We start from the raw sequence: 16,521 nt of genomic DNA, 5'->3' as shown, positions 1-16,521 counted from the left end.
CTTCCTTTCAAATATACAGCTGTGTCCTATCTTTCTGTGTTTCTTGGTCATTGATCAGTTATCTGACCAGTACTCAGACACATGCAGTGTGCAGCCCAGTCTATATCATTTACCTAAAAATGTGCAAGGATATTCACTGGGAATACTATGATATGCAGTTGCCATCAAATTAATGGAATGTTAGATGCCACAAACAAGCACTGGCTGCTGTTTTGGGGGGAGCAAAGGTGGGTTTCTGTCATGGAACATGCAAGGGTATAATGTTCTTTCAAGGGGGTTGGACCCAGCCTGAGCTATGGTTATGGCACAAACAAGGACATTTTGCTCTTGTTACTCTCCTTGTTTTTCATCCTGCCAGTTTGATCCTGTGAGGGTGATGAAGCAAGAAACTGCTATGTGTCTCATTACTTTTGAACTTCACTCTGTTATGATTTCCCATTACAAACATCTGATGTTAATCTGAGGGCATGCAGTGATCATCATTACTTTGGGAAGGTATTAATGTGTGAATCTTTGAGACCTGAGGCCTACTACTTGCTAATAGACACATACAAGTAAAGTAACTCTCTGCTGTCACATGTGATATTCATTTTTGTACAAATCTCCTAATTTCTGTACAAATCTCCCACCTTGCAGTTGCCTACTGTACCAAGTGATGAAATACAAGAACATGTTGTAATATTATTATTATACAAGATAGTACATGTTCATGTTTTACCTTTTAAATGCAGCAGTTGCCAGAGTGTTAGTTCAGAGCTGAGTGTGATGCAAGCATTACACAGCCAATACATGGGGAGGTAAATGCTGTGGCTCTGAGTTGAGGCCGACAGGGGTTCCTGTATTGTGTTCCTGTCCAGCCTGTAGCACTCTACAATGCCCATGCTGTGTATGTTGTGATAAGTTAAATGTGGCCTGAAAACTCTTCTCTGTCTCAGCCTAGGCCTACTGGAAGCAGCATCACCATTGCCTGCAGCCTGTAGCACATACAAATGGAGTTAAGAAGCAGCAGCTCTTAACATTCTGTCTGTGTAGACTTTCTGTGTCACTCTGTACTCCACTTCTTTTCAAATCCACAGGAAAAAAACAGCATAGAGTCTACATGGTTGCTTTATAACTTCTTGAATAGCTCCGTCACATTACTTGATTATCAGGCAATTCAGCCTTACATGCTGTGATTAGCATATCTGAAACACAGCCTAGACAGATGCAATCCATTAACAATCTAGTCCATTATAAAAAGGCAAATGTATAGCTAGCCAGAATGATGGTGGGGATACTTGTTACATGTTCAGCAAAGCAAAATATTTCCCAAGCTATCTTTACAGAGGAGTATTGATCTCCAACAGGTATGCTGTTATTTTGTTACCTACGCAATGCATATGCTGGAATATATTAATGAATAATGTGAAGCGAAGCCTTTTACAGTATATGTGTGCATTAGTTAGAAGTGCACTGATGGCATGGCCATGCTTGTCAAGACATTTCAGAGGTACAAATGATTGCCAGTACATGAAAATAGTAACTGTTCTTTTGGGGGGAGCATAGATGAGTTACTGCTATGGCACATACAAGGATATGTGGCACTTGCTACTCTCCTTGTTTTTTCATCCTGCCCGCTGTTAGTATTTCACATCTGTATTATGTTTTTTGTTTTTTCAGTAGGTGCTACTGACTGCCTTTCTTAACTGTTTTATCTGGTAACAGTTACTTTTTAGTCATGTGATAGTTATGTGTATTATCCTTCTGTTGTGTTTTAGGACCAAAAATGTCATTGAGGTGCAGGACTCCCTTCAGTGAGGCAAAGAATACAATCATTGTGGATGTGCTCCATCAACATGGCACTTTTCATCTCAGAAGGGGTTGTGCCAATATACCAGAGAAGCTGAGAATATGGCAGCAGATCGTTGCAAACATAAATGCCATGGGCAACCATGGCCATACTTATGAGCAAGTGTGCCACAGGGCCACTGACATGCTAACATCTATATGGAGGCATGCAGCTGCTGTTGCCCAATTCCAGAGGGTAACCAGGGGTGGACCTGCTACAGAACCACCTCTCTCCCCCAATGAGGAATTCCTGGCAAATCTTCTATGACAGGACAACTCACAGCAGAGTGGCCCACAATATGTTATTGACATGGACACCACTCCTTCACAGTCCCAGGAAGAGCATCCAGATAGGCTTTGTTATGTGACCAATTGAATACTGTTGTACTACAAAACAACTGAAATAAAAGTTATGTCAATGTCACGTCTTTTTTGGGGGGTAGGATTGAAAATTGGTACAGTGATAAGCCCAATTTGGAGTTGTCAGCCACATTCCTGTTGAAATAACACATCATGCAGATTGAGAGGAGTACATGTAGTACCCCTTGTCTTACTGTTAAATGTAATGATGATGGCCTTACCTCTTGCTTAACTTATTTCAGGGTCATCAGGAGTCCAGTGATGTATGCCTCCTGCAGATGGTAAGCAAAATCAGATTATTTCAGTACTGCAGATCAAGTTCTAGAAATATAACTTGTCATTTTAGGCCTGTTGTGTGCATTGCTGTATGTCTGTAATAGTGGCAGCACTGTTAGTTGTTTAACATATAATGCACCATAGTAGTGCAAGTATTAATGTATGCCTGTGCTTCTCCCTTTTTATCACAGGTGATCATGACAGAGGAAGTGTGGGCTCTGTGCCACCTGATGTCAGTGTCTCATAAGACACTGATGATGATAGCAGTGAAACTGAGGCACAGTTGAGGTGTGCAGAGGTTGAACCTGACACAGCAATTGACATCCAGCAACCCTCTTCTCTTTCCCCTGGACACAGCCAGTAGGCCTACGCCTACCCAGTCCACTGAAGTCACAGATATAGGACAGGTAGAGGGTGATGACATTGATCAGGAAAGTGTGGTTAATGTAGCTTCAGTGTCTATTGAATATGACCATAGCCAAAGTGCTGGCAAGGTGCCATGCAGGAGGATTGATAGGGGTGCTTGGAGGGAGCCTGTTGTTCCTCCTCCACCTGGTGCAGGTGTCTCTTTCTGTGTTACACAACATATGTCTAGGGCCATCATTGAGGCACAGGCACATTCAGAATAGCCCTCCAGACAAATGTTCAGGGCCATGCATATGGCACAGTCTGACATGTGTGACTGCCTCCACTGTGTTGTCAGTTCCCTGGATTGGATGAATGACATATTGGAATGAGGAGTGTATGTGATGGACCGAGGGTTGTCTGTCATGGAATGAGCCTTGTTTGTGATGGAATGTCTGCTGGGACCATAACGGTATCCTCGTGGGTGTGGGTCAGCCACATCTGCTGATAGCCACTGTGGCCATTCCCATAGTGGCAATACTTCTGTTGGTCCATCGGTGAGTGTGCTGTCCACACCCAGATGTTGCAGGCCATGGGGTCATGGACCTGGGCATTCCCATGAAGTGAGCATATCCAGTAGGCATTGGTCATGCTCAGGTAGCAACATTCCATCTGACCTTGGGCATGGATGTACCAGTGCATCTCTTGGCAGAGCCAGTTCTCATGGTTGGGGCAACAACAATGAACTGCCACTTCCACCATGCATGGCTCACATCTGTCCAACATACCAAGATGTAGAGCTAGCACTGAGCTTGGCTGTGTTCATGCAGACTCTCACACATCACTTTCACATGGAGGACCCCTGTAGACACACACACACACACACACACACACACACACACACACACACACACACACACACACACACATACAGTTTGCCTGTTTACCTTTCTCCCTCACACACACTCACCAACTTTTTGTGTCAGCCTAGGTCTCCTCTCCCCCCATCCCAGCACCCTGTGCAAGTGATGATAACTATGCCATATCCCTGTTTTCTCTCTTTTGGATTCAGGGATAGAAAAGCTTTGTGTCTGATACACAGGATGCACAGCTACATTAGTGCCTAGTATTTCTGCATTTGTGTTGTTGAACAGATTTTTGTACCTGTCAGTTATATTTGCCTTGCCAAATTATATAGTGGATAGCATCATCATGTCAGCACTTTCTAATGTATTCTCTTGTAAGGATTGTGATGTCAGGAACTGCAGTGTGTGTCATTACTTTATATCTTTTCTCTTTAATGATTTTCCAGTACATATGTATGGTACACATCATAAGACACACAATCTCATTTGGATCTGAAGATTGTATGACAGCACTGTAGTCAAACTCATCAGAACAGTAATACAGTACAATGCTCTCTTTTGCATGAACCTCACCAGACACATGCAGCAGCTGGGCAGACCACAGGGCTTTCTCAAAAAGATAACACAGGGCCTACTAACCATGACATGATGTATGGGGGATGATTAAAAGACATGTCACTGTCATCTGTCTGGTGTTGCATTAAACTGTAACTGTTATTCTAGACCTACTACGTTTGGTTTAAGCACTTGGGCTTCAAGGCAGTTGTCTTACATTAAAAATGTTTGCATTCTACACTCTAGTGGGAGGAGACAGTAGCTTATGCCCTTCTGAGCTGGAAATTGCTGGTTGAATGCTTATTGTGGAGGTTGTTCTAAGTGACTTTGATATGGTTTAAGCACTTGGGTTCCAGACCACTTATTTCATACTAGGAAGGTTTGTTGTCTACACTCTTGCTGGAGTATTTTACTGAATTGCTGCTTTATTTAAACTGTTTGTTCTTCTATTGTGATTGCGATTTTCTGCACTACGAATTTCTAGTACTTCTGCATTATATAGCATAGGTTCTATTCAGGCTTGCTGAATCTAAACTGTTTGGTATCATTAAAGCACTAAAACCAGCCCTCTTACATTAAGAAGGCCCCCCTGCACTCTTGCGGCAGAACTGTGCAGCCAAGAACCCATCTGAGTTGGGTATTGCTGGAATCAGGCTCACTCTTAGCCTTTTCCTTATTTTAAAATAGTTTAATGTTGCTTGTATTCCAGCATTGTGTTTTAGGGGGTTTGCACTCAGTTTACCAGAGCTGCTCAGAGCTTGCACTGCTGTCATGCGAGCAACTAAGTTGTGAATTGTGAAACATTGAAACATTTTTGTAACCTTAGACCTCCATAAAAATTATACATTTTGTTAGTATTACTCCAAAGCCTGGTCCATCTAACCCACTCCCCACAAGTTACTACAGCATATACCTTCCATAATGGATGGACAGCTTCCAACCATTTCTTCAAGCAGCCTGATTTACATGGGCATCTTGAAGCAACAGAGCAATTGCCTCATGTATACTGACAATCAGTTGCTGTAAAACAAACTATTAAAACATGTGAGAACTATATCTATACTATGAATTTGGAATCAGTTCTCTTATATAATAACAAAACAGATATCAAACATGATGTCAGAGCACACTGTTCACCTGGTACACATAACAAGCTCACAACACATAAATCCACATAACAGGAGGTATTTGCTAGAAGCCTAACTAAAGATCAGAGACCTCCCAAGTGCAAACCTACTGAACACAGTGCAGATCCAACAGAATCTACTACACATAATAATACACACACACACCAGTGGCTCAGCCAATAAGCCCATCAGACAAAACACCTCAAAACCAAATGTCTTGCTCATAAGCGACTCAATAGTGAAACACACAGATGTTCCCCTCACCAGGCTGGACAAGGAGAAGTTCACAGTCAGCTGCCTGGCAGGTGCCAGGGTCTGTCAGATTACGCATGCACGCAAGTATCTCACCAACAAGTACTGGTATGCCATAGTTCATGTTGCAGTGAATGAATGGAGATGTACCTAACTGTACTATAATAAGGTGCTTACCTCCCCCATAGTGGCCTTTTAGGTAATGTCAGAACAACTAAAGTCCCAAAATAAAAGAACCCACTAGAGACACAATGAAAGTTATGCTGCTTAATGCAAGAAGTGTAAATCAGAAACTGCCCTCACTGGAAGAACTCCTTACTTTGGAAGATACCCATGTCTGTGCAGTCACACAGACATGGTACAAGGCCACAAAGAGCCCCCTGGCCATACAAGGCTACAATGCCTTCCACATGTTCAGACATCAAAACTTGCATAAAAGAACCAAAGGTAGAGGTGAATACATTTTTATTAAAGACAAATACACTGCAAGACTGATGAAAGAACACAGCTTCATAGCCCTACTCCAAGTCCAACTAAGTGTATGTAAAACTCCCTTCTGTATCATAGTTAGCTACAAGCCCTCCACCATGAGCCATGAGTACCACTCTGCCTACTTGGATCAACTTGAATCACTCACTATAAAGCCAAGCACCTTGGTCATGTGTGATTTCAACTATCCTTCCATCAATTTGCAGTCATATATGTGCACAAATATGCTAACCCTAAGGTTAATGGACTTTGTTAATATATGTGCTGTGTAACAGATAGTCTGTATCCCCACAAGGGGCTTGAATGTCCTATACTTAGTACTCACCAACATGGTTGTTTTCCCACTAACCCATGTGTGTTGGCCCCCGTGGCCAGATAGGATCACAATTCATTCTCGTTCACATTCACAATCATACCTGACACCCCTCAAGAGCAGAGAGGATGAAACATTTATCCAAAGCAAACTATAGCCTCCTAACTGATGGCATAAATAGTTGCAAATCCCCAGCTACCACTGTCAACAATGAGTGCTATATGGAGGAGTACACAAATGTCCTGTATAAACACCTATACAAATGTATAAAATCAGCTGAACGTGAATGGATCAAAACAAGGTTCTCACAGAAAACAAGCCAGCATGGTGGCCATCAAGCACACATAGATTATACAAGTGGAACAAAGTAATCTCTAAGAACAAGAGAAAACTGACTCAGCAGAGGAAGGACACCATCCACAGCTTGAATAAGCAAATAAATCCACATGCAAACCCAAACTAGCATCCCTTGCTAAAGATAATCAGGAGGCATTCTTTAGCTACATCAGAAATCTAAAAGGGATGGGCCAGTTTTGTGCCAAACTAGTAGTGGATGGTATCACTCATCATGACACTGAGGGCATAGCCAACCTCCTACCAGACAGTTTGGGGCAAACTTCACCCTCCCCGCCCCCACCAGACATACCACAAAGCATACCTGCCACCAGTCCCCTACCTAGCATCTCCAAAGAGCAGTTCATAACCATACTCTTCATGTGCATAAAAGCAGCCTCCATGGGACCAGATAACATCCCAGGCTGCCTACTAAAGGGTCTGAAACAGGACATAGCGGAACCGGTTGGCACTCTGTTCAACCACAGTGTAAGTACTGGCTTTGTCCCAGTAGAGAGGAACACAGCAACAGTAATTCCCTTGCACAAAGGGGGTCCATCAACTGACCCTGGGACTATAGACCCCCTAAGCCTCACCAGCCATATCTGCCAGGTAATGAAGAGAATAATCATGGACCACAGCAACAAAGAAACAGATGACCTTCAAACTGTTGTCCAGATACAATCTGGCTTTGTTAAGGTGGATCATACTTATTAAAACCTGGTGTTTGAGTTCGAGAATGTCACCAAAGCTCTGGATGAAGGCAAAACACTAAATACAGCCTATCTTGACTTAGCCAAGGCTTTTGATATAATCTCCCACTCAGGCATCATTGATAAACTCACACAGCTGGGAATTAAACAAAACTGGAAAACAAAAAATGTTCCCTCAGTTTAAAAGAAAATGAGCTAAGAGAAGAGTTGCTTGATTTAATTGAGATAGATAGACATATTAAGATCAATGAAAGAAATAGACTGCAGAAGGTAAATAAAAGACAAAAAGTCAGAAGTTTTATAAAATAAATTAACACAGTAATTAGGACAGTCCATAAAGATCCATGTGATATAACAGAAGTAAAAAACACAGAAATCAAATGACTCCGTAATAATCCCCTGCGAAAACACCAATAAGTGCCCCAAAGACGAGGATTCCAAATGTAAATCCAAGCGTGTTTCCAAACATCTACCGTCAGCTAATCGATCGCAAAATCTGCAGAGTTATTTCGTGTCAGGCTCAAACAACACGAGAATGCGATATTAAAATAAAACAGTTCCAAGTTTATTTCTGTAACTAGCACGAACAACGTGTAAATATAAAAGCAAAAATGCGAAAATACAATAGAAATAATGCAGAGTTAAGCGCTTTCACCCATTAACACTGGGTTTCATCAGAACTCACTAACCAACTGTTCACGGACGCTTAAATATCTTTTTAGGCGCCAATGTATTTTTAAAATCTTAAAGACATACCATAGCAGAATTTATTAATACATATTCGTATAACTATGATGTAAATGAATAAATAAATAAACTTGTGTTTCATGTACAATAAGAATTGACCTTTAAATTAATTAAAATATAGTAAAATGAAAACACAGTGAAAATATATGTTCTCCACGAAATATATATTACTGCTACGCAATAGATGCTTGTGCATTCCTAGAATACTAATAAGTAACTATATGCGTCCACTTATATATGAATATTAAAATCTGTGTGTGTACAATAAATAAACATATATTGTCCCTAATGTGAATAAGCATATATCATCCCTAATATAAAATGAAATAAAACGAAATAAAACAATTAGACTATAATGCACACACTTGGCATAATCCAGTAAAGTTGCTTATGCACAGAGTATCTGTGCATACGATGACTATGTAAAAAAGTTCAATATTAATGTAAATATGTATGAATTATTGATTGATTTCAAAGAATAAATTTTATTATATCTATAATATGTCCCATTGGACAATGATGTTAAATTTCTATTATTACATACATATAAAAATATGAAATATATAAAAAATGTGTAAAAACATATAAAAAACAACATTCTTTTTTTGTATACTTAATAATACTTTAAAAAAAAAATCATTGTCAATGAATACTTCGTATTTAAAAGAGAATGTTGTGTTCATTAAAAACTATACAATCTCAATGTAATTTACGTCTATATAGTTGTATAGTCTGGGGGCATGTCTGAAGATATATATAATATTGAGATTCTAATAAAGCTTAGAATTTAATAAAGGTTTAATAGATATATGGTCATTCAAGCCTGGGGGAGTGGTGGCATCCAAATAAATTTGCCACCATACTTCTTTGTAACTTAACAAACTTTTAATGTCTCCTCCCAAAGGGCTAGGTTTTAATATTTCTAAAATAATGAATCTAAAGTTGTGATCCTCTCCTTCAGTAAGAATGTGTTTGTATAAAGCATTATTCATATCTTTAGTTTTGATACTGTAGGTGTGGTCATATATTCTTTTTCTTAAATTCCTCTCTGTTTTGCCTACATAAAAACTAGAGCATATTTGACATATGCTTAAATATATGACCAATTTACTATTACAGTTCCCCAATTTGCTATATACACAACTTTTTGATTCATTATTTAACTTGATGATGTGTTTGTCTGACATGTATTTGCATTGTCTACATGACCCACATTTTAAGCTTGTATTTTTCATATAACATATAACAGAAGTAAACAGGATATATTACTGTGCAGTTAGATTAATAACTGATAAAGTTCTACCACAAGAGCACAGGGTAGTGAGGGAAAAGAAAGGGGAGAAATCAAATGCCATCATGGAAGTATCGACTAGAGAAAACTATAATGCAATTAAGATAAGAAGTGTCACTGTTAGAAGAGTATAGAAGAGGGAACAGATCAACAAAAATACTTAGATGAATGTGATAAAAGCAATACGCAGTATTAGAACACATCATGGTCTATTGTGCACTATCACAAATAAAATAAAAATCTCAGCACAGGTGGAAACAGACGATACGCAGATAAATATAAAGGAAAAATGCAAAATAAGCAGTTTATTGATGAACCAAAAAAGTTTTATAGAGAACTTGGAAAGAAGGTAAAACACATTGAAAGAACACATATTTATGAAGATATTGTGGAACATAATAAAGATGCTAAACTGATAGAAAAATTAAAAGCAAGGCTAAGACATTTAAAGGTACAGGATATGAAATGGAATGAAGTAACAGCTGGAGAGATTGAAACAAAGTTAAGAAAATCCTTTAAATTTTAAAAACCTGGGCCCAGATGCAGTACCTAACTTCTGGTTAAAAGTATTAACATCACTGCACGAAGATTAAGCCATGAGTAAGAACTATTTATATGCACGCCCTGAACAGACACGAACCTGACTAACAGGAAAAACAATTATAATGCTTAAGAGTGAGCCCTACAACCTACCCTAAAAATTATAGACCAATAACTTGCCTTCTGACAAAGTATAAACTATACACAAGAACTTGATGCCAAGAGAGTTTATAGTAATTTAGAAGAATTTTTATTATTTATTTATTTTATTTTACATTTGTTGACCGGGCTAGTCTAGCTGGATACATGTCCATTTTCAGTAGAGGCCCGGGGAGATAAGCTCCACTTATAAACTTTACTGATGCTAAGTATAAAAAACTGTTAAGAACTAAATTCTAATATAAAAAGTAATAATAATTAAGTGGTATAAAAAGTAATGGAGTAAAGAAAGCATAGTAGAACAAGATAGCAGGAAGTATCTCTTAAACATTTCATAGAGAGGGAAATGGAAATAGCTGAAAAGAAAGTGAATTAATATTGGGGTGAGTAGGTCAGATGAACATAAAATAATGTTAGTCAGGGTTGGTACAGGGGCACAGCCATTGTGTTTTGAGGTAAAGCGTGAGTTTCTTTTTAAAGAGAGATTTAGAGGGAATAGATGAGAGTTCAGACGGAAGCAGGTTCCAATGTTTTCCAACAGTGTTTGAGAAAAGAGAGTCTCCGGCCTTGTTGTTTGATTTGACTGTGTCTATAAGAAGTTTGTGTGCAGATCTAAGGGACTTTAGGTTGTGGTAAGGGTGAATCAGGCTTGATAGTATAGGGCGTTTGTCAGGTTGATAAAGAATTTGATGGGCTATGGTAAGCTGGTTAGTTTTTAGTTGCTGTTGATATTCAAGCCAGCCTAGTTGTTTTAGATTATTACAGTGGTGGGTTCTGTAAGGGTTTCGGTGGCAAATCTGGCTATGTTGTGGTAGGAGTTTTCTAGTTTCGACAGATTTGTTTTGGATAATTTAGTAAAAATTGGGGAGGCATAGAGAAGGGGTGAGATAAGGTGGGTGAGGGCTATAGTTGTTCTAGATTCTGGAGTTAGGAAAGGTTTGATTCTGTAGAGAGCCTATTTTTTTGTTAATGCTTTTTAGTGTGTTGTTAATATGGGCATTGAAGTTAAGGTTGTTGTCTATGGTAATGCCTAGTAGTTTGGTAGTTGACTCTTGAGATATAGGTGTGCCATTTGCTGATGTTATGGTGAAATCAATGAGGGGAGATTTGCTAGATGGTGTAAAAGGAGCAGCTTAGTTTTTAGGGTTGAGTAGTAGACAATGTTGGGAAAACCAGTCTTCTACAGAGTTAAATATGTGTTGTGTGAGGGAGTGAAGGTGTGATACAGTTGTGGCGGAGCAGACAAGTGTTGAATCGTCTGCGTACTGTATGCATGTGGCTTGGGGAGCCACATGGTGTAGGTCATTGATAAATAAGGAAAATAGCAGGGGACCTAGTATAGACCCTTGTGGAACTCCAATGCTGACAGGCAGTTGGGAGGATAGAGTGGAGTTCAGAGTACTGCTTGATGTCTGTTTTGTAAGTAGGACTTAAACCAGTTAAGAGATTGGGTATCAAGTGAAGTGGAATGGAGAATGTGAATGAGTATTTGGTGGTTGACCATGTCAAAGGCTTTGGATAGATCTAAGAAAATTGCTGAGGAGAGGGTGTTATTGTTGCGATTTTTGTTGATTGTATCTGTAAAGGAGAGGAGGGCAGTGGTTGTACTGTGGGATGGTCTGAAACCGTGCTGGGTGTTAGAGAGTAGGTTATTATGGAGAAGGTGGTGAAGCAGTTGCTTGTGTATACACCTTTCCATGATCTTAGATAAGGGTGAAAGAATGGCTATGGGGCGGTAATTAGATATTTCAGTAGAATTTCCCCCCTTATGGAGTGGGATAATGTGGGAGATTTTCCAGAGTTTAGGGACATATCCTTCAGTGATGGTTCTGTTGATCAGAATAGAGATAGGTAAGGCTATTGCTTTGGCTGCTAATTGCAAGTATTCTGCGGGTAATAGGTCGGCAGAGGGAGTACATGGTTTGAGTTTTTTTAGAAGGGAGAGAATATAAGTAGTTGAGACTGGTTGGAAGTGAAAAGTAGGGGGTGGGTTTGTTATGCTCATTGACATGTTTGCATTTGTGATGGGAAGTTGACTTGCTAAGGTTTGTATAGTTTCTGTGAAGAACGAATTAAAGGAATTTGCTGTTTGTTTGGGGTTATTTATGTCAGAGCCTTGTGGGTTGGGTGTGACAGGTTTACATGGCTGTAGTAATTGATTAATGGTTGCCCAGAATTTTTGGGTGTTTTTTTGGGGAGAATGTTGTGGTTTCTGGTAAAAAAAATTTTTATCGTTCATTATTAGTTTTTTGGTCTCATTTCTTAGTTGCTTAAAGGTTTGGAAGTCTGTGGTGTTTTTAGTTAAGCGAGATTTGTTCCAGGCTTTATTCCTGAGAGTGATTTTTTGTTTGGTTTCTTTTGATAGCCAGGGGGCAGGTTTAGTTTTGATTCTGATGGAGCGTGAGGGGCATGATAGTTGAGGATAGTTAGAAACTTAGCATTAAAGACATCAACAGCTTCATCTAGTTGAAGATGTTTTAAGGGTGTCCAGTTGCATGCTTCTAGTTCTTTCTGGAATAAATCCACATTGAATGTTTTTTTGGATCTGATAGTTCTGGTTATTATTTGGGTAGGAGGGTTGGTTTTAAGCCTAATGATGTAGGTTAGTAAGTGGTCACTTATGTCATCAGGGAGTGTTCCTGTTGTATAGGTATGGGGTTGGTAGTTGGTGAGTATCCAGTCTATGGTACTTTCTTTTTTGTTAGATTTATTTATTCTAGTGGGGGAGGTGATGGTTTGAGAGAATCCATAAAGGTTGATATGGCTAGTAGGTTGTTTGTTGTTACAAGATTCCCAATCGATGTTTACATCGCCTAAGATGATTATCTCTTGGGGTAAGTTTAGTGATAGCCAACATAGGATCTTTTCAATGGTGGAAATGTTATTACCTGGGGGTAGATAGATGCAGATAATATAGATTGATTTGACTGGGTTTAGTTGTAGTTTGGTAATAAGAATTTTAGCGTTTGAGTCCTGGGGAGGTTTTTGGTGGTATGTGGTTATTTGAAGGTTAGTTTTAAATAATATGGCAATACCTCCGCCTTTTTTTGAGAGTCTGTCGAGTCGTAAGATGTTATAGCCAGGAGGAATGATTTCACTGTCTTTTGTTGAGGGTTTTAACCAGGTTTCTGTTAGGCAAATAATATCAAAGGAGTACAGCTGTAGGAGAGCATGTAGTTGAGTTGTTTTATTATTAATGCTACGTATGTTAAGGTGGGCTACTGAGAGTGAGTTTTTCGGTTGTCTAAGCAGAGGGTTATCAATGGGGTCTAGTTTACTGGATTGATTTAAGGAGGTTTAAGTTGGGCCTGGGTTTGGGTGAATATCTCCATTCTTAAGTAGGAGGAGTAGTGTTATGTAGGTACTTTTTGTATATTTGCTATGTGGGAGGGGTATCTTTATGGGATTAGGGTCAACAAGTTTGATGTGAGTAGTTCTATGATATTTGGGTAATAGATAGCTAGGTACTGAAGTTATGTTGATGTGATGGTTGAGGTGGATAGGAACTAAGGGGGCAGTTTGTTTGTGTGGTGTGTTGAGGTGAGAGAGTAGTGGTTGTTCATAGGAGGTAGTAAGGTGTGCTAATAATAGAGTGATAGTGAGAGAGAACAAGATTATGGTATGTGTGAGTGCTAGGGTGGGAAATTTAAACATTGTAAAGGTAGATATGTATTGTAGTTGTTGTGGGTGTAGGAGTGTTAGAGTAATAGGTGGTATATGTGAAAGGGTGTGGTTTTGGGAAGAGGTAAAGGGAGAAGAGGAGTTGGTTGGATAGTTGTAGTTGGGCTGTAATTGGAGGAACAGGAGGGGGGTGTGTCTAGGTAGGTATATCCCTAGATGCACTGGGGGTGGGTGGGAATTGGGGGTAGGGTAGGGGAGCGGAGTGAGCCCGCAGGGCGAATGGAGCGGGTAGAGACAAGACAGAGAAGTTAGCAGGGAAAACAATCAGTAGTTCAGGTATCTAAGGTAAGAGCAGATAAGGTGTGAGTGGAGAAGGTTAGCTGATACAGGAGAAAGAAGAAGAAAGGCTTCCTGAGGGGTAAGCACTGAAAGGTACCAGGTAAGCTGGAGTTAGAGCAAATAGGAAGTATGGTAGAAGAGGTTATCAAGTTAGCTCAATAGCTTAGGGAGAGGGAGAGAGATAGATAGGGGTAAGGCGCCCCCTAGTGGGCAGGATAGGGAAAAAGAAAGAGTTAGAAAGGGAGCAGCTAAGTATAGGAACTGGTGATGAGAAGCTTTTCTAGTGAGGAGGAGTAGGAAGAGGTGTATAGGCTGTTTGGAGGATACAGGGACAGAGGTTAGGCTGCTGTCTGCACAGATTCCCAGTGGACTTAGTTACCCAGAAAGTGGTGGTGGATGTAGTCTATTTTAACAAGGTAATCTAGTCCATAACATACTCTGTTTCCCTTGTTAGTGGGTTCAATACGCTGGAAGTAGTAGCAGGCGTGTGGAGTAGGGTCCTGACACCAGGTAGGCTGAGGCTTTATCAGGAGTAGGCACAAAATTCAACTTTGGGTTCTTTGGGAAAGAAGGGAAAGAAAGGTAGAGGAGAAAGAACAGGGTTAGGTGATTATCATGTACATTAGATAAGCAAACAATAGCAGTATTAGCAAACAAATTAAAACATCCAACTTAGACAAGGCTAACAAAATACTTATAACATAGCAGATTGGGGTGAGAGGAGGTTCAGACAGCAGGTAACACAGTGGAATAAAAACAACAGTGCAGAAGGAATAAAAACAGATACTGTGCTGGGGTGCTTTAATTGTGCTTGTTTGAGCTTGGACAAGAAGGTCAAAATATTGCCTTAATAAAAGAGAAAGTCTCCGTCTACACAGTAGTTGCAGAAGAAACAACGCTGGGAAAATAAAGATGTTATCTCAGTGTTATACTACTGCCGTGTTCCACGTTGGTGGAGTGTAGCATGAATACGGCCTCATTAGTGACTTAATGCTTGTACAGGAAGGGCTAGGCTACTTGCATGCCTCAGGTACCGTCTATGTTGGACCGAGGATCCAGTCCTGTGCCACGTGGGTGGCGCAGTAAGCAACCTGTAGGCAGAAACCGTTGTGGCCTCAGGATATTCGAGGCATATGTTCTTGTTGCACAATAAGTAAGTAGTGCAGAAGTTCTAAATCAGTGTTTAACTAGACAAACACATAATTACCACTACAGAGAAGTAGTCCGTAGTTCGGAGAGCTGGGGGTAGTGATAACTATGTGAAGAGGGTCTAGGAAGGCTAGAATAAGGGTCGCTCAGGTAGAGCTTTGTCGCAACACAAAACGGAGTGTAAAAAGTGTTCAATGACACACTAGTAATAGTGTAACCCTAGTCGCTATGTTAAAGCAAATTAGTAGGCTGATGTGAATGCGTGGAGGAGTAGGGAGACAACAGTGAGGACACAACAGTGCAAACACAAAAAGAAAACCCCACAAAGCAGATAAGCAGCTGTAAACACTTGATGTAAGTACAGTTTAAACCATGCAGCTGTAAACAGTTCCGTAATTGCAGTCAAATCTTAGTCGCTATGAAAACCCCACAAAGCAGATAAGCAGATATAAACAGTTGATATAAATACAGTTTAAATCATGCAGCTGTAAACAATTGCGAAATTGCAGTCAAACCTTAGTCGCTATGACAGTGTAACTAGTATTCCTACTATACAGCTATAATAGGTGATAAACACAGTAACAGCCTTAGTCGCTAGGTCAGGCTATCAATTTAATCTGAACAAGCAGTCATAAACAGACTAACCCTTAGTCACTAGTATCAAATAACGCAATATAGGTTGTGGTATGCACCAGGGACAGCAATCATCCATTACTTGGACACTAAGGTACAATTCTCCGCCCTGTGAACTTTCGCAATTAAGATACGCAGTAGAAACATTTGTAATCAAGTGTAGACAAACCACAGTAGCACGTACCAGGGACTAGCGAGCAGACAGCAGCGACGACCCTCTAATGGAGAATGAAAAGAAAAGAAAAAGGGCGCTACACAGGTCAAGGGGTATAAGTAAACTCCCACGAGACAGTGCAACTAATGGGAAGGGAAGAATTATAATATAGGTAAGCGGGGCGGAGCCAGCGTTAGAGACGTCGTTGAGGACAGCAGGTTAAGGGAACAGCAGGGAAAGCATAATGAGAAGAGCGGGAAAAGAAGAAAAAAAGAAAAAAAGGCGTACAGCTAGTAGAGAAGGGATTTAGACAGCAAGGGACAATGATATATGCCTAACAGTGGGAAGACAGGTGTCCAGCAGTTTGAGACAAGACAGAGAAGTTAGCAGGGAAAACAATCAGTAGTTCAGGTATCTAAGGTAAGAGCAGAT

The sequence above is a fragment of the Protopterus annectens genome, chromosome 6.part0 (assembly GCF_019279795.1).
Source record: "Protopterus annectens isolate FY-2018-M chromosome 6.part0, PAN1.0, whole genome shotgun sequence".
Classification (NCBI taxonomy): Eukaryota; Metazoa; Chordata; order Ceratodontiformes; family Protopteridae; genus Protopterus; species Protopterus annectens.
Note: the sequence above shows the minus strand (reverse complement) of the source record.